Raw genomic sequence first — 25736 nt, 5'->3', positions numbered from 1 at the left:
TGACAGTTCTTTTGTAACCAGATTACCTGTTGATGTCCAGATTCTTTCCTGCAGTCACATAAAAAATGGATTGAAAATAAGTTCTGGGTCAAGTTTTGAAATTTCAGTCGCACGAAGACACGTATTTAGTTCTTTCTTATCGCTGTTTTGACCCTTATACTTCAGGACTTGAAAATTTACTTAAGGTTACTTTTCCTATCTATCTGGATGCAACAATTGGGAGGGTGGACAGCGTGGCAGATGTGAGCAAAAGGGGAAGAGTATGTAAGTTAGTAGGGCGAGGTGATGACGTCATAATGCAATGAGTGTAGTCCTTTCTTTCTTATCCGAATCGATATCGGAGGATGAAAGTAACGGGAATGAACGGCTGCTGTAGGGTAGGGTCAGAACAAAGATGGCAATTGGCAACTCTAAGCAGCGTCCCTATGAGGCGGCAGCTGCACCCAGGTTCACCCTCTCTAGACGCACCCCAGACCTAGTTCCCTTCTTTTACATTCACAGATAGTCCCCTTAGCCGTTGAAGTCCCCCCTCTTTGGATTCGCTGATCCGACGCCGACGTCGTCCTTCTGTCACTAACTCTTACATCTATTAATCTTGACTAAATTAAATTTTATTAGGGTTACTAAAAGTACTTATTTGAGGGAAGTATTCGTTCACTTACAAAAGAAGAAGCCGCCAAAATTAGAAAATGATTTCGAATATATATAATGGATCAGAAGTAGCTAAATTCATTATCAAAATTTTAAATCGATTTATAATTCTTTGCATTTGAGAAATCATCTTATTAAACACGATTTTATTAGTTTGAACTTATATACCCAATAATTGTCTTTTTAGTGTGTAAATTAAATTTCACGGCAGTAAAGTTTTCTTTAGACAATAAGTTAGATAAAATTAATAATAATCAAACCGTTTTTTTTCTTCAAAAATCCATTATAAAGTAAAAATTTATACTATTAAATACTATAGATTTTGAATTTTTGAAATTGCCGCTGATTTATAACAGTAGAAATTCCTAACCAGTAATTGTAACAATTAATATTTAAAGAAGAATTGAATAATATTATTTTTATCTTTCTTACCGTAGTGTTTATTGAAATCCATTCGCGATTTATTTTATTATAAGATTTGTAGTTGTATTCTTGTTTCAAATTAAAGGAAAAGCCAAAAATTCGGCCAGCATTGAAAAAAGAAATTTTTAAAAGAAACACAGAAGCGAGAAACGAGAGACTGTCTTCATAACAGTAAGAAAAAATAATTATGTAATTACGATCGAGGATGATTTAAGACGGTCTGGAATGTGCGAGTAAATATTTACATCTTCGTCAATTTTTATTACTACTAATTTTCTTGAAGTTTGTTTAAAAAAGAATAGTTTGAATATTGAGATAAAACCATATGTAATACACATACACAATATATATACACAATACATAGTAATAAGAATGATTTACAAGTAAAAAAATCTTAAAATTGTGTAAATGACTACAAAGTTTTTCATTCAAAGTTTTCCTCTTGATTTCATTGGGGAAAACAACAAACAACAGAGAAACTTTTTGTTCAAAATGGAAAAAGTATCATCGAAGTCAATGGATTTAGATGTGCGAAAAGTGTGAACATATGCAAAGAAAATTTAGTTAAATGTGTTTACTGTCTCTAAATTTTGTTCTTATAAAAATAACTGTAACAAATTCGTTTCATTATTTTACTCAAACATTTGGGGGATATAATTATCATTATTAGAGATATTTTTTGGGGGTTTAGATTGTTATTTTTCATTATTTAATAGCTAAATATCTAGTCGTTTTTCAGGTTCAGATTACATTTTTTTAAAGTAAATTTCTTTTCCTTAAGATAAATATTACCTTATTTGTTAGTTTTAATTGTAATTTTTTTATAGTTTATAATAATGCATGTTTTACCAGTAATTCAAAATATTCGTTTGAAGAAATTCTTTGTTTTAATGATTTATTTCTTGACGTTTCTTATTAAGAAGTCGTATATCGGAAACTTTGTGAAATTCGAATCTATTAAGATGTAGGTTTGTTATTTTTTAATTGGAAAGTACTTTCCAACTACGCCCACTTAATCGTTCGTTCTTCGTGTGCATGTTATGCGGTAATGCTGTTCGATTCGGTTCCTTTAACTTAGTTGAATAGGTTACGTCATAATCTGAGAAGGACATACACCCCTCCTTAGAATTCTTTAATAAGAAGAGGGAGTTGTGTAGCACCTGACTCGAGGGACCTTGCTCAACACCTCCCCTTACTTGTGACGTAAGAAACCATGACGTTCCCTACTTTCTGACGTCAAGAAACTTCCCTTCTCCTTGTAGCTTATGTCTTCTCTTTTATTCTTCTTCTTTTACATTTCCCTTTAAACTGATGCCTTTTAAAACTCTTTTTTTCCTTTCTTTAGCTCTTTCTCTCTCCCTTCTATTAACAATGAACAAGCAACCGAGCAAACCCACACCGCATTCTTCTTTCTTATTTTTTTCTCAGGTGATCCTTCTCCATTCAAAATACTCTAAAGGAATGTTGAGAGCGAAAAAAGACAAAAGAGATATTTTGTGTGATTAAAACTCTTCCTTTCCCCCTAATATAAAAACCTTGGTTTCATTTCCCCCTTCGAGTTGATCTCAGAAACCGAGTACATACCGGCAATATTTTTTTCTTATATTTCTTATAGTTTAAATACGGTATTTCCCTCTTCAGGTTTTATTGCGATATCTTAAATCTTTAAAAGCCCATTTTAAACCCCGTCTTCTTTTTTTCTTTGCATTGAAGAAATAAAAGAGGATATATATACTAAAATAGTGATGACAAATAATGATACATTAACAAATAAATTGTAATTTTTTATTCTTTATGGGTGTATGCGATGTTTATTTTAAACGGATTCTTTAATGAATTAATATACTTTTTAATAAAATACTAGAAAGGAGTATTAAAGCAATTTTTTTTCTTTATAGTAATATTTAGCAAGTAATTTTTTGTTTAAATTTGTAATGAGGCGATAAAATTTGAACTTATTATTATTATTGCCGGAGATTACGTAATGAATTTCAGCATAATTATATGGATTACATGTGCATACATTTAATCTGTTTTTTTGCACTATCTTCTTAGCCTTTTTTATCGCTATGACTCATAGAAATCGTTCTGATAGGTTACAAGAAAAACCTATTAGAATTGCTTTCTCTGCCAGTAATATTGTCTATAACACAGCTAGTCTCTTTAATGAACACGGTAAAGTGTTAAGGATGAACATCATACGGATTTTTGTGAGGTATCTAACGGTAAATTCAGCTCAATAGAAGAAGACAACAAACAGTGAACCACTTCTCTTGTTTCTTTTCCTAGTAAGCCTATCATGAAATTCTTGTTACGTCAGTAATTATGACAATTTCAGGAATGTCTGGTTTTATGAACCAGGTAGTCTACAACCGTTAGCGTTATAACTGATAACATAAATACATTTAGCGTCTCGGCCTTTCATCCGGAGGTCCCGGGTTCGAATCCCGGTCAGGCATTTTCACACACGCTACAAATCATTCATCTTCATCGTCTGAAGAATGCCTAACGGTGGATCTGGAGGTTAAAAACAAAACATTAGTACAATTATTATTCAAACTTAAAATGATCTGTTAAGCTGATATCTCCATTCTGTTAAAAATTTCTGCTATAAGAAAATTTGTAACCTTCTTTTTATTACAACTAGTGGTTCGTAGAAGGTAATTTGGTTTTCACCATGTACAAATTTTTTATTCATAAAATAAAGAAGTACCTATTTGAAGAACTCCTTATGGTTTTGAAAAGGAAACCTGTATAAGTTAGCTTTCCTGAATCTTGCATATTCTTCAGCTAACGTAACTTCTTAAATCACTGGAATTTAAGATTTCATTTAACGAATGCTTCTTTGATTTTAACCCGAATGTTCAGTATTTGACTCCTGCTCGGGCAAGGAATTTTTCACCCGATGTAAATTTCCACATTATACTCCATATAGTAGTTTGGCATTAGGAAGAGATTGCTGTTGTATAGTTGTATTTATTCACAAACATCAAAAAGTTATTTACGAATCTTATTGAAATAACTCAATGAACGGATTTGAACGAAGTTTGGAGTAGCTGATATTTCTTTTGGGATAAGTGATCGAATATTTTAGCCACGATTAAATAAATTACAATTCAATAATTTATGAGATACCTGAAACGGAGAAAATGATACCTATTGGTAAATTTAAAACATTTTTCAATCGTTAACTTTAGTAACTTTCTTCAACAAAGGTTATATATGACAAGTCCATATACAATACTTTTTTTAATATGTACTTACAATATATATATATATATATTGTATAATATTCAATGGGTCTTGTCTTCGTATAATCCTGTGAGTCGCGTTTCATTGTCCGTTATCAGAAAAGCAGCTGCGGAGTGTGACTGGCGCGTGCGAGTACAGTCGTATAGGTTCCCTGCCTCCCTTCTTTTCAAACAAACTCATTCTTGTTCCTTTACATTATAATATTTGAATAAAGAACCAGAACTTACCACCATTCCCCCGCCCTACCCCTATCCCTCTTAAAAACACACCCCTACTGCTATATACTGGTATTGTGAACACCGGGCCTTAGGGCGTCTGGACGCTAGCATTAGGGTTTATCTCAACATAGTCAGTCACAAAGACTGTTTTTTAACTTCAAATGTTTATTTCCCAATGTTTGGTGTTCAACTTTTTTTTTGTTGAATATTTTCCTTCTTTATTACAGCATTTTATTTAATTTTGTGTGTACTTATAAAGATATAAAGACTTATAAAAATACAAAATTTTGTGTGTAGATATAAAGATAGGACGCATATATTGGTTACAAAGAAATTAATCTCAACATCAACTGATCAACTACAATAGATTTATCAGTATTAATCTATCTAGTATAAATATTGGTTATTGATGGATGTATTTGAATTTCATAAGTCAAATCTTTATTAAATAATAATAGTAATAAGAGATAAATAAGACCATCTTGTTTAAATAAAATCGTTCAATTAATTAATTGTTTTATTTATTTTTGGTTAGTTCAAAAAATTGCCGATAATTTAATGATAATTTTTAGTTATGTTATTTTAGAGATTTACAATTTAATTATATTGTCTGTTAAACGCTATTCTTATCCACTTTTAATCGTTCCTTAATGTGTAAAGTTTACATATATTTTTCTTATTATTCACCCATACTTATCGTTATTATTCGTACTTATTATTGAGCAATACTCATCGTTTAATTTTGAACAATTCGTAGTTTTGTTAATTAAAATAAAGAATCTCTAAAAATGGTATAACTTAATCTGAAAATCTGTTTAAGAATGGAGACTGTTGAAGTGTATGTTTTAAAAAATTAAACAATTAGGTCCGACTGATTACAACAATTTTTACGATATATCTCATTGTAAGGTATACGCATAATTTTTACTTTTCCGTCTGGTGCTATAACTGTAGAAGTATTATAATCGGTTCAATTTAAGCATATGCGGTTTTCACCCGTTGATGTTTCGACACCTAAGGAATCCAAAAAACCGCATGGAAATTTTCCATCCGGAACGTACGTGTGTGTGTTTGGTTTCTCACACCTTATACCTCCAGAACTACTGGTCCAATTTTGGGCAAACTTGGTCAGATTACTTCTGTATATGAGGCATTGATGACATTAAAATTTCAACTTAAATGGTCAAGGGGGTGAGGCTGTAGAGCAAGATCACTCTCAGTATCTCGAGATTTCGCCTAATTAAGATCATATTTTTCTTAAGCATATTTTTTAACAATTAAAAAGTAATAATATTTGCAAAAAAATTATTTTCAAAATCGCACCCCCACTCGAAAAATGCTCTGAACTGGTGGCTATGTTGGTATACTGCGTCAATAGTACCCCTATGTCACCACAAGGAGCGCTAGTTTAGCGCGAATGAAATACGGTATGCGCGTGCGCTTTAGTTAGAATATTTGAATTAAACAAAAAATATTATATTTAAATAAAACTATAAATAAATTAAGTTGTGTGTGTAAACCGTACATCAGAAAAAAGCCGCGTGTCGAGAAAGTCCTACAACTCTGACAGTTTTTTCTTTAATATTTCTTTCTTAATAATTATACATTTTAAAAGTTTTATTAATTGATCTTACTGTTTATTACCATAATTTTTTAAGTATTTATGTTAAAAGAATAAATTATAATAAAATTTTAATTTTGTGTGGAGAAATTTAAGTATAATTTTATACTTATTTGTGTAATAAACATTTTAAATGAAAACAAAAAGCTTTTGTAGTTATAATTTTGCTCTATTATACTAGATAACATGTGTAATATGTCGTTGGTTACTTTGTTATTTATCATTCGTTTCAATCTAACTCATGTATTCATTAATATAAATTATAACTTATATAAATCTATATTAATTTATTTACTCATAACAGTTAAGTGTGTTGCATTTATTTTTAGATTTGTAGCTTAATTACGCAAAGGAAAAAAATGACGATAATTGTTTTTTTTTTTTTCTTTTAAATAATTTTCTCAACATTTTTTTATAGCTTTAAAATTTGAGCCCCTTTATGAAGTGTTAAATCTGAAAATTAGTTTTAAATTTACGGTTTAACATTTTTTTTTAATAAAAAAATACTTGATATTTTTTTTAACACAGGAAAATTTGAGAAAAATTGACTTAAATTTATTCCTATTCTAAAGTTTTCTTAAAAAAAAACATCTGATGTGGACATCACATGATTTCCTTGTACGCCTATTAATTAAATTAATTCACTTTTTTTTTCTAAATGAAACACAAAATCTTATTTCGTTAAACTTCTGATATTATTTTTTATTTTTGAATTATTATTTATCGTAATATTTTTTTACAATCGCCGGTTTATAATTGTTAATAAATCAATATATTTAAATTAAAAAAAAGTTAAAAAAAAGGAGATGAAGTCTGATTCGAACCGATGTTCCTTCCTCATGTAAGATGCAAATTTTCACTAATCAAAATTTTATTCGGCTATAACACTGGAACCAATGAAAATAAGTACAACGTATAGATATATCGTTGAAAAGCTCTCAATGGGGGCTTATTATTGGAGTTAAGAAAAAGTACAAAATCAAAATTTTTTGGATTTTGGGCTTTTCTGGGTACTTTTCGTTCAAAAGCCGATTGATCAGAAGTGGAGGTGCACAACTAGATGTTACAGTAGTCCTACATAAAAAATTTCAACATTCTACGGATAATCGTTTTTGAGTTATGCGAGATACATTCGTTCGTACGTACGTACAGATGTCACGCCGAAACTAGTCAGAATGGATTCAAGGATAGTCAAATGGATATTTCCGTTGAAATCTGAAAACCGTAATTTTTCGCGATCACATACTTCCTTTACTTTGTACCAGGAAGTAAAAATATAAAAGATGAGATTAATAAATTTTTTACTATGTATTCATTATAAAAGGAATATATAGTATTCCTTTTCATAGAAAAAGAATTAACAATTTTCTCCCTAAAACTGATTAAAAGTTATTTCTAATTTTATTTTAAGATGATAATAAAAAATTCGTGACCAGTGGTTGAACTCGTTAAAAAATAATAGTGGAAATAAATAAAGAAAATTGCTGTAAGTGTGGGTACCTTTTTCAAGAACGATATTATTTTCAGCTAACTTGAATGTTGATGTACCAGTAAAAATATTTTCTGTAGTTTCAACCCCGTTCAAGATAAGATACATCTTCATTATCTTTTCACCCCTTCATTTTCATCCATTAAAAAAAGATACCAGGAATATAATCGTTTATGTGATATAAAAGAAAATATTACTTGATATGTAAAAAAGAATTTGGAGTCTTTATCTTATGAATATTTGATTTCAGGAGGCCTAAAAATCCAGAGAAATAGAAAATTTGATGTATTATATTTGATTACATTTTTAGAATAGTAGACCAAACTATATTTCGGATCATGAAAAATGCACTTTTAATTTTTAGCAATTAAGAAATAAGATTAAAAAAAAGTAGTTATTTATTAAAAAAAATTTTAATACCATTATTATTATTATGTAATAATATTGTATTTTTGTTATTTTCCCAAAGAGTTCTAAGATAGTTTAAGAATACCTTAAAGATAATAATTAATTGATAAAAAATAACAATGTTACAGATGTTATCTATTCTTTAAAAATCTCTCCTTTAAGAATATTTTAATGTCTAATTAAAAACAATAAATTTTATTAAAAAAATTATACTGTTACTGAAATGATAAGATTGTATCCTGTGTTTTTTTTTATCAAGTTCGTAAGTATTATCTTTGGCTTGTAGAGCTATAGGGTTCTTCCCTTCATTGAAAGAGGATAACAAAGGTTAAAACACCCTTCTCCATCGGACAGTAGTTCCGTAGTTACAGTTTTTATTTATAAAGAAAAAGTAGCATCGAGGATTGGATTAGCGGGAACGAACAAACTTTCCAGGGGTTCTACTCACTCTCTTTACTAATATAGTGGCAATAGCTTAGAAGGGAGGGTTTACCATCTGCCAGGACAACTGGCAGCGATAGAAGCGAGTAAGTCTGACGGCGTTGTTGCACCCTCATCGTATCCTTTGGACCTTGTCCTTCTGTCTATCTACGTATCTGTCTGTCATATGCTGCTCGACTGCTTAACGTACGCTCATTAAGTCTTTACATTTTTTTTTTAATTTTTATTGTAATATCCCTACTATCTGTTGTCATCCTAAGGCGGCCCTTTTTTTACTTTAATAACAACATTGTTATCGATAATACACAAAATGGAAACAGATGTTCCTTATTTTACATAATTTTTTTTAATGTAGCTTTTAATCAAATAAACAGTTTTTGAGTAACGTAAATTTTCGTTTGTTTTTAACTTAAACATTTATTTTTTCAATTAATATAATTGAAATTGTCTATAATTGTGATATAAATTAATTAAAATGACTAAATAAAGTAATAAATGTGTTGGTAAGGACCAACACATTTATTGCTTTATTTTAATACTTGGTTTACAATTGTGTTTTTCGGCATACAGTCTTTTTAGTAACATTTAATTTTTAGAATTCGTTATAGAAACATTTGAAGAATTTAATAAAAAATTCAAATAGTTTTTAACCGATTTTTAAAATTTTATGTTTGTTAGAAGTAAAATTATTGATCCTGTGGCTGAGGTCATATTGTAATAATAATGCACTATATTAGTGGAAAATTACCGTTTTTTTTTTTTTTTTTTTTTTTTTTTTTTTTTTAGTAGCTTTATTATAAAGCACTCAAAGAAAAAAATATATATTTCTAATTACATTAATATTTTTAAAAATATTAATTTTTTTTACAAATTTATATTATATAAAAATTAAATTAATTAAGTAAATTTTCAAGAAGGGGTATAATACATCGTATGGAATTTATTAATACAGAGTATCTAATAAATAAATCCTTTTTAATGATTATGATAATTTTATCATATTTGGTTTCTTTATACTATGATGGATTGTTATTTTTGTAGCTTGACGTTTATAATCTTGACATCTGATGAACTTATTTATCGCTATGGTTTATATACAATGAGTTTAAAGATGTTTTTCGGTCGGTTAGTATTCTATGTTGTGAATGGTGGTTCCTTACGTCAGACACCAGCTGAGACGTTGAATGGTCTTTCTAGAAAAGGATATATATATATATATATATATATATACTCGTATATATTAGGAGGCCAAAGCATGGAACAGGGCAAGGGAGAAGGAGGTTTTTCGTCTTACATCAAGGTCGTTGTGCTTCCCGTCGTCTTACGTCACTATTTCCGCATTCTACTCTCTGTACTAACTTCTATTCTACTATTATTATTATTCTTACTACCGTACTATCTACCTACTTCCTTCCGTCCTTCTTCATTTCATTCATTCTTATTCATATACCAGGTTGTGTCACGTGGTTTAGAACTTGTAGCCTGTCTTTTATTCGTAGTTTTGTGCGTGCACTTTCTATTCTCTGGTCACGCCTCACTTACCCACACCCAATTCTTGATGTCATTCAACAAAATAAAGGACATCCTTTTCTTCGTTCATAGTATCTTTTAAAGAAAAAAAAATGACCACTTATGATTGATCTCGGTATCACTCTATCTTATTTACGTTCTAGATATGGTCACATTGTGTCGTTGTAGTATGTATACTATCAATAATATGCTACAATATAGCCGATATACAATGCGTAGGCTTACTTGTTTATCTGTTGTAAATGGTTAAGGAAAATATCTATTTATAGATTTTCAATCTAAAATAAATAGATTTCGTTGTTTACTATTGAATCGGACATAAAAAGAATTATAAATACTTTTTCACTGCTTACTACACTTTTGGTTTTCCTAAACGCTGTTCCATCTAGATAGACTTTTTTTAATGTTGCCTTTCTAAATCATTAGTTAGGTAAAATGAAAAGACGAAACAATTGAGATATGTATAAAAACCAACAGCATCACCAAAAAAGTCATAGATATAAAACTCGATAAAATCAGCATTAAATTTTTATTTTACAAAAAAGTACAAATTAACCAGATTAGAAAACCGAAAAATATTTACAGTATTTTATTATATTTCATTTAATTCCAAAGAGAATATTCTGAAATGTTGGTCTTCACACGTACAATAGTATGTATTACTATAGTGCCATTTAATTCGCTTTCATAAATTTCGCTTAATATTTTCAAATTTTTGAAAAAAAAATGATTGTGTGATTTTATAAATAAATATTTTACTCAAATTTAAATAATAAAGAAGTGGATGAAGTCTAAATAATCAGGATTTATAAAAATATATCTCTTTGTTTTAAACCCAAATTTTTAGGTAGATTTCATAAGAAAGCTACCTATTGCAATGGGTACTATGATTCGACTTCCGGAAAACTTCGACATATCTTCGCGTTTCACATCCACCAGATCCGAAAACCACCGCCAGCTTAAACGTTATATATATATTTCAATTTCTTTTGGATACTATAACTGCCGTAATTTTGCGCCAATCACTTTCAAATTGTTTCTTAAAAATAATTCGTTGCAAAATCTCGATCGAGTTCATTAACGGCAAAAATTGGACCATGGGGGTGGGAATGGGGGAGCTTTGTCGAAAAAAAAAATCGCTATAACTTTCTTATTAAATAAAATATCGAATTAGATTAAAGTTTGAGTATTATTATTATTAGTGTAAAGTTATGAGGGCCTAAAACTTATGTAAGTAAGGTTTTTTGATTGGGTTTTTAAGACAAAAAACATCATACCTTCTTAATAGGCACGGTATCGATTCAGTTTAAAGTTGTCGTTAGTCCTCTTAACATTACCTAAAATTTTTGTGTAAACAACTTTTTGATATGACCAATCCTTACGGCAAGGAATGACCAAAAAAAAAAACTGAAAAAACAAAATATCGCTACAACTTCCTTATTAAGTAAAATATCGAATTTTGTTATACTTCCTACTATTTTTGTATAAGGGCCTAAAACTTATCTAAGTAAAGTTTTTTTATATTACCAACCATTGGCCCAGGGAGTGGAAAAAATTGGGTTTCAAAGACAAAAAAGAATCATACCTTCCTTAATAGGCACAGTGTCGAATCGGTTTAAAGTAGTCGTAGTCCTCTAAACATTGCCTAATGTCTTTGTCTTAAACAATTTTTGATATGACCAACCCTTACGTCAAGGGATGACCAAAATGTTGCTGGAATAGTAAGAAGTTGGGGCTTGTCGTATGCTAAACATGTGAAACGTTTCTTCATGTGCAATCATTTTCGTATTGAGTAAATTCGAAGTTTTTCTTAACTTTAAGGTGGAAATCTTTTTATTCCCTACTTAGTACCGGTGAAATCTACCTCCGCCTTCCGGCGTGCCGAAAGGGATTTTTTGTAGTTATAAAATTATCCAACGGATTTAAAATAAAAATAAAATTAAAAAAAAAGATTTGTAGCTTTAATTTCATTTACGTCTTTTGAAATAAGTTTATTTTATTAATAATGTATTATTATTTTTTCTTATCTCACTTCTCCAGTGAGAAACCTACCTATTCACTTCTGTGATGTGAAAGAAAATAAATGGTTGTGATGCTGTTGAAGTGGTAAAGAAGTGTATGACAAAGTAATTAATTTAAATAGAAGTTGCGTAAAAAAATATTTGATAGAAAAAATACCAGTGGATTTAAAAAGAAAGATCGCAAAACGTTTCGTTTGGAATGAAGAGAAATAGAGGAGAAATACCTGAATATTTTTAAATGAAGTTACAGAAGAAAGAAGAAAAATAAAATTCAGGAATAGAATGGGAGATAAAAAAAGGAGAATACGATAACCGAATGTCTGTAGAATATCATAATAACAAATAAAATAACATGAATTGAAATAATATCGTATGAAATAAAGTTATGAAATGAAATGTGAAGGTTGACGTAAGAAAGGATTTGAATGTTGATATTATGAAAAGGAGAAAGAAACTTACGAACAAATATCGAAAGATACAGATAACAAAGAAAAGTCAATAATCTTTTGTTATCGGACAGTTGTACGAAAGAAGAAGAATATTTTGTATAAAAATTACGAAAACAATTTTTCTCACTATTCTGCTGAAATTAATATTTCATAAATTTTATGTTTGTGATATACGAATATTTAATTTTTTGTATAATTTAATTGATGAGTACAAATTGAGATGATCTAATGAAATGGTATTTGAAATTAATTTTTAACTGTTCTTAAAATACGATTATATAAAACAAAATTTAAAATCTAGTAAGCTTAAAAGTACTGAATTTAAAGTACCTTATTAGATAATTAAATAATAAATCTAATTAATTGGAGATTTAAGAGTAGGCTAATTACAATTAATTTCATTGTAAATTAGAGTTTCAACTATTAATTAACATAATCGTAGCTGTGATTCAATTTAGTGTTATTAATAATTCAAACAAAACATTGTACCTATTTTCTAATTGTACAACCTATGGAAAAGATATCTGGTCAAAAGTTAATTAAACTAGTAATTACGATATTAAATATTACCAACAACCCGTATAATCATAATTTCTATACGTATAAATATCGAGTAGTAGCGCGCTTAGTTTAATTTATTAAAACTTCCGTAGCGGTATAATATCTTTAAGTAACATATAATGACAGTTAACTAGTACTCGCTGAGAAGTTAAGAGATTTATTAGTTTATTTAGGAATAAATTTTCTATAAAAATTAACAGTGTAATTTACAATGATTTGCTTGGTATAGTCAATCCATTTTGTATTGTAAATTTATTTAAAATACTGTAACATAAAATATACTTTTTCAATTACCCTTTTAAAGAAAAATATCTTATTTTATTTAATTTTAAAATGAGTTATACGAGGTCTCTAAATAAAATAATGAGTGGTTCAGAAAAAAACTTTATTTACAGCCCAATTATACATGGACTCTTATCACTTTTGAAGTAGTTCCCTTGGAAAGCCACCCAACGCTTCAAACGGGTTTTCCACTCTTCATAGCGGTGTTGGAACTTAGAAACCGGAATATGCTTTAGATGGTCGATTATATTTTTTTCTATGTTTTCTATTATTTCAAAATCCATTTGGAAGCATCCAGTTGTCTTTGGTGGCTGGTCTCACGCGGGCAACTCTTTTCCGCAGTCTCAAGAATTTCTCGGAAAAACATATCGATTTACAATCTGTTCTGTAGGCAAAAACTCCTTATGGACAATGCCATTACTATTGAAGAAACAAATTACAATGGTTTTGATTTGATTCATGATGCTGTATCATGACAATGCACCTTGTCACACTGCACTCTCAATTAATGAGTTTTTGACAAAAAAAAATATTCCTGTAGTTCCTTGACCACCTTATTCACCTGACTTGAGTTCCTGCAACTTTTTCCTACTCCCGACTTTAAAAAAACACTTCAAAAGACACCATTTTGGAACAATAGAAGACATTAAAAAAATGTAACCGACCATCTGAAAGATATTCCGGTTTCTGAGTTTCAACACTGCTATGAAGAGTGGAAAAACCGTTTGAATCGTTGTGTAGCTTCCCAACGGAACTATTTCGTCCATGTATAATTGGATTGTAAATAAAAGGTTTTTCTGAATCGGTCTCATTACTTTATTTACAGACCTCGTATGTTATCTAATTGCGTAAAACCTAAGCTTTATCACCTCAACTAATGGAAATATTAAAAGCCAAAAAGTACATTGGATTGATTAGTTACAGAATTGTAGTTGAATCAGAAAATGGCTACGAAAGTAAAGGATGTTTAAACTGAGAGGTTTGACATATAAAGAGAAGTAAGGCAAGGGTTATGCCTATTAACAACTTTAATTGTTATGAATGTTGAAGATATAATAAAAAAATTTTATAGAAGTAGATGAAGAAATTACTGTAGGAAGAAGAAGAATGGATTATATAATGTTGTCAGAGAGTTTTTTGTTAGAAGATGAAGGATTTTTAAACGGGTGATTTAAAAACTAGAAGAAGTACTAAAAATAGTACAGAATACGAGATGAAAAATATATTTTAAAAACAAAAGTAATGAGCTTAGAACAACAATAATCTATTGAATTTTTGCACAAAATAGAAAAATTAAAGAAAGTAAAACGGTATAGTACTTAAATGTGATATTAACAGAAGATTAAAAAAATGAAAATAAGATAGGCTAAGGAAACATTCAACAGAAAAATAAAACTATTATATTATAAACTAGAGTTAAAGTGTTAAAGAAGCATCTTGAAAAGTGTTATGTTTGGAGTGGTATAAAACATGGAGACTAGCAAAAAAAAGGAAAAAAGAAACTTGGAGATGTTTAAAATGAGGGAACAAAGAAAATTAAGTGGACAAGTAAAGTGAAAAGTTAAAAAGTAATGAGAAGGGTGGACGAGAATTGTAGAGGCTTAATCAGAAAAATTCAGATTAAGAATCCTAAATGATTGGGGTAAATTGTAAGAGAAGAATATCTGATTAAAATAAGGCTAAAAGAATTAGTGAAAGATACGAAAGCGAAAAGCGGTAAAAAAGGAATTATTATAGACGATTTAAAAAAAAATTGGAGCTACCAGGATCTTATAACTATAACTACGAATAAAGGAGTCGAAAGGTACATAATTCAAGGGACCTGCTTCAAGACAGAAAATCATATGATTAAGCCTTTAACCATAATATAAATAAATAATTTTTAATAGAAATGTTGTCGGTACTCTGTTCACATCAGGGTCTGAGTGACGATATTTTTGTAGAAAATGATTTGTATCTTATTTAAAATCCATTTGTATCTTATTCGTAATATGGTCAAAAAGAAAAAAAAAAAATATTCTTGTTTCTGTTTATTGCAAAGCAGTGAATTAAACACATTGCCTCACATCAGTAGAAGACAGTGTATTAACATCTTTAATACTATTTATATAATAATAATTATCATGACATTTCATAATAGAAATGATTAAAAAATCATTTTTATTAGTGTCGGTATAGATAATTTTTTCTTACTAGAAAAGCTAGTAAGATTAAGTTTTTTATCGAAAAAAAAAATGATTTCTTCACTTACAATTATTAATGTTATAACTATCACAAAAGTAATTATCCATTTACAGATACAGGTTTTAGTTTTGTGTGTGATAATATGATTCGAGAGACTCTCTCTGGGATCAAACACAAGATGGGTTTATATCGATGTATTAATGTCTTAAAAAAATTATTTTTTAATATATGAAATAGTATTTGACGTTATGTATATTAAACTTTGTTCGTACGAATAATTACTAACAAATTCCATTATTAAGTTTATAGCCGTTCTTAGCGTCACTGCTATTAAAATTAGTAGTAATATCTGTAGAAGTTGTAAGGTGTGTCTTGTAATGAATGGATAGTGACTTCCGTGAAGTAGAAGAACAGAAATGTTAGAAGACAATGCTTAGTGTGTATATATGCATGTTTATATGTATATGTAGGTGTGTTTTGTTACCGTGCGTGGTCTGCCTTAGGAAGGAAGTGCTATGTTCTGCAGGGTGATTCGGTGGTACCAGCGCCACGACATTGTGTATATTATTGTCTTGTTAAATATACACTTCATCTCACACCTGAGTACACCTTACTTTGTACGATATTCCTTAGACAAATATATGCACACTTACACGTATAATGTGCACTTGTGTGTTGTTTACAACGTTTTTGTATATACATCACCTAAACTTTCTTGTATAGCGATGTAAATTAGATTATATTATGCATTTGCTTTCTAATATGCTCGAAGGAAGAATTGTTGTGAGCAATGAAGGCGACATATAGGTTGTTAACTATGCCAAATTTAGTACATGAATTAATGATTTCATTGTTATACGTATAAATCAGTTTCTTTACTTTATAACCCTCGTACACACACATACACAGGTATCTATAAAAGAGTGGAATGGTTGTACATGAATAATGAAAAAAAAAATTGCTTCATTTGAGATACAATTTTAACAGACTTGTCTTATTTTTTTTACTTGACGATTTAAAACTTTCAAAAATTAAATTAAGTAAATATTAAAAAATATGAGATAAAAAATCCAGTAATACAAAGAATAGGCATTAATAAAAAAATTATAGAGGGAGAGAGAGAGATTGAGTGTGTTTGAGCGCGCGCATTTGCCTGTGTATCTGTTGTAGGTGGAAATATAGCATGATTTTATCCTTTCTTATTTATGGACTTTACGGCAATTTATATTTTTTTATTAGGATAATAGCAAATTAAAAATATTTCATTCGTAAAAAAAAAAACATCCTGAAATTACTTCGCTTATTTTATTAAAATTGCAATTGAACTGTTTTTTAAAGATAAAATATTTTAAACCCGATCCAGTTAACCATCCAGGTTTGATATCATTTATACCACGCTTTCCATTTCAAAACTACTGACCCAAAAGGATAATAGCTTATCATTTAAAAATTCGAATGGTGGTTCTTCATAATCTTATCTGATTTTATGCCTAAAATTTTAATCTTTTCATTCTATTCTGGTCTCTTCAAAAGTGTTATTTTACTTACTACAGATTATTGGTTTTGAAATCCTATAAGTTTGCTTATAATTTCTGTGAGATGTTAGGATATATTTAATATAATAGAAAATACAATATTTCCACGTCACCAGGAAAGACAACTACGTAGGTAGATATTTGATTAATCGATTTTCTTCGGACTGTCTAAATGTCTATAAAGTTTTTTTAAACTGCGTTGTAGTCTTGTGACTTAGGCTGTTGTGATATTATCATAATTAAATGTAGTTTTTTTTTTGCTTTAAACTGATAATTTAAATATTTTAAAAATAGTTCACAAACAAGAGTAAATATTTTTTAACTAGTACACTTCATCCTCGTGGATATATATTAATTTAATCAATGAATTTTATAAATAATAAAGTTATTAAGTAAACTTCAGTATTTTTCCCTCGTTTTTTTATTTTCTATAAAACGGATGTCAACATCCAAATCATGAATAAATTTTGCAGATGTTTCCTTTTATAATAACTCTTAAGATCTTTGCGAATAAAAGAAATCGAATTTTATTTTGCTCGATCGGTTTTCTTGAACGTGTTATGAAAGGGTTCTTAAGAAACAAAAACGTTAAAGGCGCTATTTTGCAGTAACAACTGTCTGATATTTTTGTTTGTCACATCTTTTTGATACGCTTTTCTGTATAACCCATCAAAGATGTGTAGCATCTGGAGGTGCGAAGACCACACGAATCTTACAGATGTACATTTGATCATATGAAAGAAAAATATTAGAAAAAGATAAAGGAAGGGGTTGTTTATACTTAAGGGTCAAGAACCGAGAAGGGTTGAACAGCTGCTATATGTTTATTACAAGTGAGACCATTTTATATCCAACCGGTCGGTTCAACTGATGAAGTAGAAATTGGCAGCTGCTTGGTTTTACTTGCGCTTCTGCAAGCCAACCTCAAGTCAACACGCGCCCACTCTTGTGTACTCATTCTTTCTTTCTTTTTTTTTTACTGTTGGGTGCTTTCCTGGTGTTTTGTTGATTTGTATTGATTCTTGATCTATTTCTACGTCAACTATTCTTTTAAAATTCAACGAGTCGAAAATAAAATGGTATACATATATTACTGTTATATTTAAATTATTATTTGATACCTTCAACTGGTTTATTTTGTAGGATAAAAAAATTAATATTCTCTAACATTTTTCATAGATTCAACAGATGATAATACTTTCTATTTTGTGTACTCAAAGAATCCCAGCGTACGAAATTTTAATTAGCTCATTCCTAGGAAGAAATTTAATTTAAAAATAAAAACAAAATATATGATAATAGAGAAATGCGGCAAAAAGAAAATATTAGTAAATAAAATCATGAGATAATACAATCACAGAGTCGTTAGAACTTCGTCGGTAAGAGGCGACTACGTTTATTTATAAACTACATTTACAGTTATAAAAATGATCTAACCTAACAGTGAAATGAAAATAGGGAAAAAATAAATAAGCGTGAAAACATTATATTTCAATTCAGTTAGATTAGTAATAAAGAATACTCATTTATGTTTGTTATTTTTGTTGAGAATATTGGTATAATTATTGAGATTTCGATATCAAAAATTAAGAAGATTGTTGCAACTAAAAAGAAGTGTGTGGAGAAGGATTTTCGTGTTGATGGTATTTTAGAAAATCCACATTCGAATGGTGAATTTTGTTTATTTTTTGATATTATTATTGTAATTGAGGTTAATGTTGTTATTGTTATTGTAATTTTCAAAAAATATCTCGAATTTTGTTAGACATGGTTTTTTTTCATTAGATGAACCGCGGGATTCGAATGTATAATTTTATTCATTTTTTTTATGTACCTTTACGAATCGCGCCGCTAGATAGCAGTACTTGATAGTACTACTTAGCGTACAAAAAATTGATAATGTACTTGAAATAATAAAATTTAAAACAAAATATACTACAGCTTGTTTTAAACGTAAATGCTGTTATATAAATGAAATACTGAAGATGAAACAATTTTTTTTAATTCCCATCACTTCTTTAAAAAAATATAAATGTTTACAAGAGATTATACTAGTTTTATTAAAAAGAGGAAAATTATGGTATGAAGTGAATGATATGACTATCAGCAAAAAAAAAAAATTGGCCGTGAAATTCAATTTGTTTGTTCTAAGATAACAAATTTTAATAATAAATCCATAAGATAAAAATCAGTTATTCATAAATTAAATAAAAGAATAATCTAACAAAACACAGTGATATTCGAAAAAATTACAATGAAATTGTAAACCGTACGGTAAGGGTTTCGCAACAATTCTTCCGCTCAAAAAATAAAAGTTTTTGTAATATAAATAAAACTGTTTTTAACAAAACGATAGTGATTTCAAAAAGGGTAAGACAATACATTTCTATTATGAAAATCTGTTATTAATTTAGAACTTTCCTTAAAAAAACACATTTTAATATATGTAAATGACAATAGATGTACAGTAATATTTAATAAACAATGTTTAAGCGTTCCATATAATAAGCAAAAAAAAGAAAAATTTGTTTCAAAACTCTTACCGGCCCGATTTCATTTATGTGTAATACATATCACATTTATAGAAATAATACAATTCTTATGATTATTCGTTGTTTAATAAATTGTAAACCGTACGGTTTACAATTTCATTGTAATTTTTTTGGATATAATTTATTTGAAGTTAAAGCTTGCAGTAGGTAGATTAAATAATGTTGATTTAATATAAGGAGAAGAGTTCCGGTCCTATTATAAAATATGGATTATGGAAACTAGAAATACATTTTTGATTATAAAATTATTTTTAAGACGACTGCATACATTTGAATTTAGATTTAAACAAAGCTATTAAAAATTTACTTGAATCCTAGGTTGCTCTGAAACTAAAATCAAAATTCCAATGAGTTTCTGAGGAAGCTTTATTTAAATGGAAATCCAGTTGGTGGTTTTTATTCCTTTTTTTAATAAATTAATACACTGAAATCTATTCATAAACTATTTTTTATATTTTTTAAAACATTGTAAATAGTTTATAAAAAAAATAATTAAAACATTTACACACTGTAAAAGGCAATTTTCGTAATTGACGAAAATTAAACTGCAGGAAAATCAAAAAAACAAAGAAACCATTCGTTGAAATTATTGATAAGGTTAACGGTATCGGATGGAGGTATCCCAGTATTTTCAGTGCTGTATATCGACTGTTGATTTTCAATTAGGGAATCTCTCTTAGGGAATTGCCAAACTTTTGACTAAACCAGATCACTGCGGAACCATAACTTGGTAGATAATCTGTAATGAGACCTTACAATTTCGGGATAAAAAAAATTTGAAGTGTAATGTTTTAGCAAAGAGCTAAAAATTATGAATATTTTAATGTTGTTTTTTTAAGATCAGAAAATAAAGAATGCTTGTGCAATTGTCTCAAGTGAAGATATAGTTCGTTGATCAGTTGATTATTAAGGAATATGTCATTATCGTAAGTAAATTTTGAAATGACAGAAAATGAACGTAAAATTTAAATTTTAATATTATTAAAACATTATAAATATTTAAATGTAAGCTATATTTGTAGAAAAAAAATTCTGATTTAAATGTTAGCGCAAAACTGAAATTAACGGTGAACGGTAAACACAACTAAATGTTACAACAGTCCTAAATCCAAAATTTCAACATCCTACGGCTAATCGTTTTTGAGTCGTGTGAGATATATGCGTATGTACAGACGTCACGCCGAAACTAGTCAAAATGGATTAAGGGACGGTCAAAATGGATATTTCAGTTGGAATCTGAAAAACGAAATTTTTCGCGATCACAATAATTCCTTTACTTCGTATAAGGAAGTAAAAATAATTTATTTTCTATTATGTATCGTTACGATATAACTTAGTAGTCAGGCATTAAATTAAGAATTAAAATAATTATATTTTATCTAAAACTGATTTATTAATAAAATTATATTTTGTGATGTTTTTTATTTTCTGAAAATGTTTTTCGTTTAATTTTATTGTTTATTTCTTTCATATAATTATTAAATTTTCAGGTGCAGTCATATAATGAAATTAGAATCTGATAAATTTACAATGATTTTATTGTAAAAAATTATTTACGCATCTGATTTTACTGTAAACTGTATATGAAATACATAATAGCGCAGTTGATTAGGCTGAAATAAATTTAAATCTTATGCTTTTCAGAAATATTTAGATTTTAAATAAATCAATAATAATATAAATAGCTATCAGAATATCGTGTTTACCATTATTCGGTGGCACAGAGATTAGTATGCTTCACTTCTATACTGAAGGGCTCGAGTTTGACTTCCGGGTAGGATTTGAAAACTTTGAAAAGAGTCAATCCAACTGTGGTAGCTAACAACTTTAAAATATTAATAGTGCGATTTAAAAATAGCAGATAAAAACATCATGTTAGTTAACCATCATAAAATTAATTTTAATATCAATTTTTCTTCACTAAATTATATAAAAAAAATAATTTTATTATTTGGGATTAGAGTTGGTCAGATTTTAAAACAATTTTTTTCTTTTGTATTAAAATAACTTTATAAAACAAATGTGTTGGTATGTGTATGTTGTGTGTGTGTATGTGTGTGTGTGTGTGTGTTTATTAAAAATTGAAGTGTAAACATTAAAATTCATTTATATCTTCTGAAAATGTGTTTTTTTTTATTCATAAATAGCTCTTGGCGTAGGGGATTATTTTATTTACTCTTAGTAAAATTGAAATAAACTTTCTTGATAAAATATTGAAAATTTTCAATTTTTTCTATTTATTTTCTTATTTGGTTGTTTTTATGTAGAGGTAAAAATGTACGATAATTTTTCTTATATTGAACGTTAAATAATTGAAATATTGTCATGACTATTTAGAGTTAAATAAATGAAATGGCAAAAAAATTTGAATTATTTTGGTTTTTTTGTAGTTTTATTGCATATACAGACGGGTGGTTTATTCAAAAGTTTACGAGATTACTGTAAAACTAAAGAACTTATTATTTTTATTAAAAAAAAAAAAACTGCTGTTTAAATCAAATTTTTATTAACTGGATTGCTGGAAACAACATTTTCAAATTTTTCCGATCAAGCTGCAGTCGTCAGTATAGTTATACTTTTTTATTTCGACTAATTAGTTCGGTACGGTTTGTTGTCTTTTGTGTGTTATTGATTTAATTACTTTTCCCTCCTCGATGCAAAATTAATAAATAATTTGCGGATATAATAACCGAATGAACCTTTATTCTTCTCATTTTTTAGTTAACGTATTAAATGAAATGGAAAATGGATGATTTCACTTTTTAAATTACAATATATAGGAAGGTATTAATAACGTGATGTAAAAAGCGGCGACTTCCTTACTGCAATGTAACCATATCGTTAATCAAATTTTTTAAAAGCGAGAAAAGATTAGGTAGAATCATTTTTGCAAGACGACTGATGTTTAAGGTAAGATGGAATAGTGTAGGCGGTCGGGTGATACTTAACTATCCTATCGTGACTGAGCGTATTAGTTTGACCTTTCAAGAAAAAGGAAATTAGTTAGAACCGCAAATTCGATATATCGAAAAGAACAGACGTGTAGCGAGCGGGGCGCAGCACCCCATAACTCACCCTAAAGACGCCGCTTCTGCTGCTGCCGCAAAACATCACCGCACGCGTGGAGTTAACATCCGTGACAGACCGTTATGAAATACCATGAGGAGTGAAGCGTGCCACTCGACATTTTATTAAAAACTAACCTTTGTGATGCACTCTTCCTATTGTTATTATTATTATTATTAAGAGTAGTTATGTAACTTACTATCTTCGTCAAACATATGTGCAGCGTTATAGTCTCGTTATGTTTTATTACTTATCATCCCTTAACGAAAAAATTCTTATCTCATCTGGCAAAAGCAATTTCTTGTAACATTTATTAGCGGAAAAATAATTAAAGAATGCCGTTTGAATGAAATAACCTGTCAACTTTAACGGTTTCTTATTTTAAAACGATATTATATGTAATTGACTTTTTCTTTTACTTAATATCGTTTTATGTTTATAAGTTGTCATTATTTTTTCGATTTATTATTTTTTTTCTGTTAATGAATAATTTTTCTTTTTAATATCTGTGATGAATTTTATTATTACGTAACTGATATTATTATCACTATAGTTTGAAAATTAACGATTCTTTTTAAATATTGTGTAGATTATCTGGACTTTACGTTTAAGAAATCTGTTGACCTTTTGATGTTTGAATGTTGAATTTATCTCTGGGAGCCCTTCAAAATAAAAATAACTTTGTATCCATTTCTAATTCTTGTTCCACCTCCAGAGTTCTTACCAATTTTTTTTCTAAATCATACCACGATTAATACTGTTCATATTTCAGTATTCACATTTTAGCATTTTAAAATAAGTACTCTATTTTTGTATAGTGTTTCACTAATATTAAGTAAGTGTTCCTCTCTTTTTAATTACTGAATGGAAAAGTTTCAAGATGCTATTTGTATTTGGTTTTTGTTTGGTGTCAAAATTATTACGCAAAAAAAATTGATGTGCTCTATATAGGTCACGTAGATTTTAGAAATCAATCATATAAGAAGTAGGTCACGTAAATCCATTTCGAATAATATCTTGATTTCCTTGTTTCAAAATTATTAAACTGAATTACGTAGTTATTAAAGTTTAATAATATAATACATTTTTACGAGTAAAAATGGTTTTAAAAAACCTCAAAATTAAACATTTTCTTCAGTTGAATGACTGTCCAAGAAATAGGACAGTCATTTTAATTTACTATATAACTGAAGTCAGGCTTCTCTTAAAAAAAAAAAATTATTTTGAACAAAATTATAAAATATAATTTTTTTTATATAGTGATGACTCCAATATAAATTTTTAATTTTCAGGAATAATATTTTAGAATAGAATCTGTGATGTAAGCGTCAAATTCTAGTCATTAAAACAAAGTTAAAAGAACCCTTTCCCGAACATTACCAAAATAAACGAGTTATCAATAAACAGTCTCTCATTATTTCTCTGTTTAGCTTCCGGAACCACCGTCAGGTTAATACCTTACGTTTGTAAATGAAGTGTAGTCTTGTACAGTCTCATCGATGATTCCTGAGAGGTGTGGTTAATTGAAACCCAACCACCAAATAACACCGGTATCCACTATCTACCATTCAAATCCGAATAAAAGCAACTGCCTTCTAGGATTTGAAACTCAGAACTCCCAACTTCGAAATCAGCTGATTTGTGATGACGAGTATACCACTAGACCAGTCAGGTGTGCTATTAATAAATAGTCTAGTAAGACTTTCCCGAACGTATATTTGGTACTTACGTATTAACGCCACCGCAGCTAGAGCTTTATTTAAAAACAAATTTGTCAATCGGATTTCGGTAGAAAATGAACAGTCTCTTTATCAATTATAATAAATGGTTTTATTTATGTTATAAATATAATTTAACCAAACTTAACATACGCTCGCTTCGCTCGTTAATCTTGGCTAATTAACAGGAGTGTTTTGATTATTTAAATAATAAATAATTGCAATAATTACTGAATTTATTAAATAAATACTCAAAAAATTACGGTGTAAATTAGTCAAGGTTAGCGAGCGAAGCAAGCGTAGGTTAAGTTTGGTTAAATTATATTTATAAAATAAATAAAACCATTTATTATAATTAATAAAGAGACTGTTCATTTTCCACCGAAATCCGATTGACTACTTTGTTTTTAAATAAAGCTGTAGCTGTGGTGGCGTTAATACGTAAGTACCGTATATTTTTATTACCATTATTATTACTGTTCTCATTATTAATTCATTTTTAACAGAGTTATCTCTAATTTCTACTTACGTTAAGTTAATATTATTTATTTACGTTAAGTTAATATTATTTATTTATCTCGTATTTCGCGGTTTTATGGCATATATTTTTTTCAATTAATAAAAAGTTAGGTTTTTTTCGCCATTTTGGCTCTTATATACTTGATTTCTTTTTTGTTTTTCCTGTTTAGTCTCCGGTAATTACCTTTTAGATAATACTTCAGAGGATAATATGTATGAGTGTAGTCTTGTACAGTATCAGTTCGACCACTCCTGAGATGTGTGGTTAATTGAAAAACCCAACCACCAGTAATAAGTTAATGCTAAATAAATTAAAACCAGTAAAAATATTAAAGCTTTTTACCAGTTTGCAAGATATCTTTTCTTTTAAAATACTAAATGAATAATGATTTAATGAAACAATAGGAAGTAAATAAATTTATAATAAATTTTTAGTTTGTGCTATTTGATGTTCAGTTATAGTAAACTGTAATATGACTTATAAACTTTGAATTCTCTCATGTCCCAAGAAAACCTAAACAAACAAACCTATTATGTATATATATATATAGACGAGGGTATTGCGGTGAATGCAAGTGAAGTTAGCACGGTAATTTAAAGGACAACAACTAAAGGCAACAAACAGAAACGGAAAGAGGATTATAAACGAATGAGCTGTTGGCAGGTAAGAAATGTATAGCAATTTGTCACAAAATAAGCAAACTATATGTAGGACCACGAAGAGGGAAGTTTGTTGCGGGAAAAGCCGCCCGGAGAATACGTCTTTACTAATACGTAGCTCGTGGTTTGTTCTTAAGATTTACGAGACGGGCGTGA

The 25736-nt window shown here is 28.7% G+C and overlaps 1 protein-coding gene across 1 annotated transcript in view; it reads right to left on the bottom strand.

Annotated features, from left to right (window-relative positions):
- Positions 1-25736, bottom strand: part of pros (homeobox protein prospero) — a 222251-nt gene that overhangs the window by 98368 nt on the left and 98147 nt on the right. The gene's annotated exons all lie outside the window — the stretch shown is intronic.

This window comes from Lycorma delicatula, chromosome 5 (genome assembly GCF_047948215.1).
Source record: "Lycorma delicatula isolate Av1 chromosome 5, ASM4794821v1, whole genome shotgun sequence".
Classification (NCBI taxonomy): Eukaryota; Metazoa; Arthropoda; class Insecta; order Hemiptera; family Fulgoridae; genus Lycorma; species Lycorma delicatula.
This window is presented reverse-complemented; position numbering and strand designations above follow the sequence as displayed.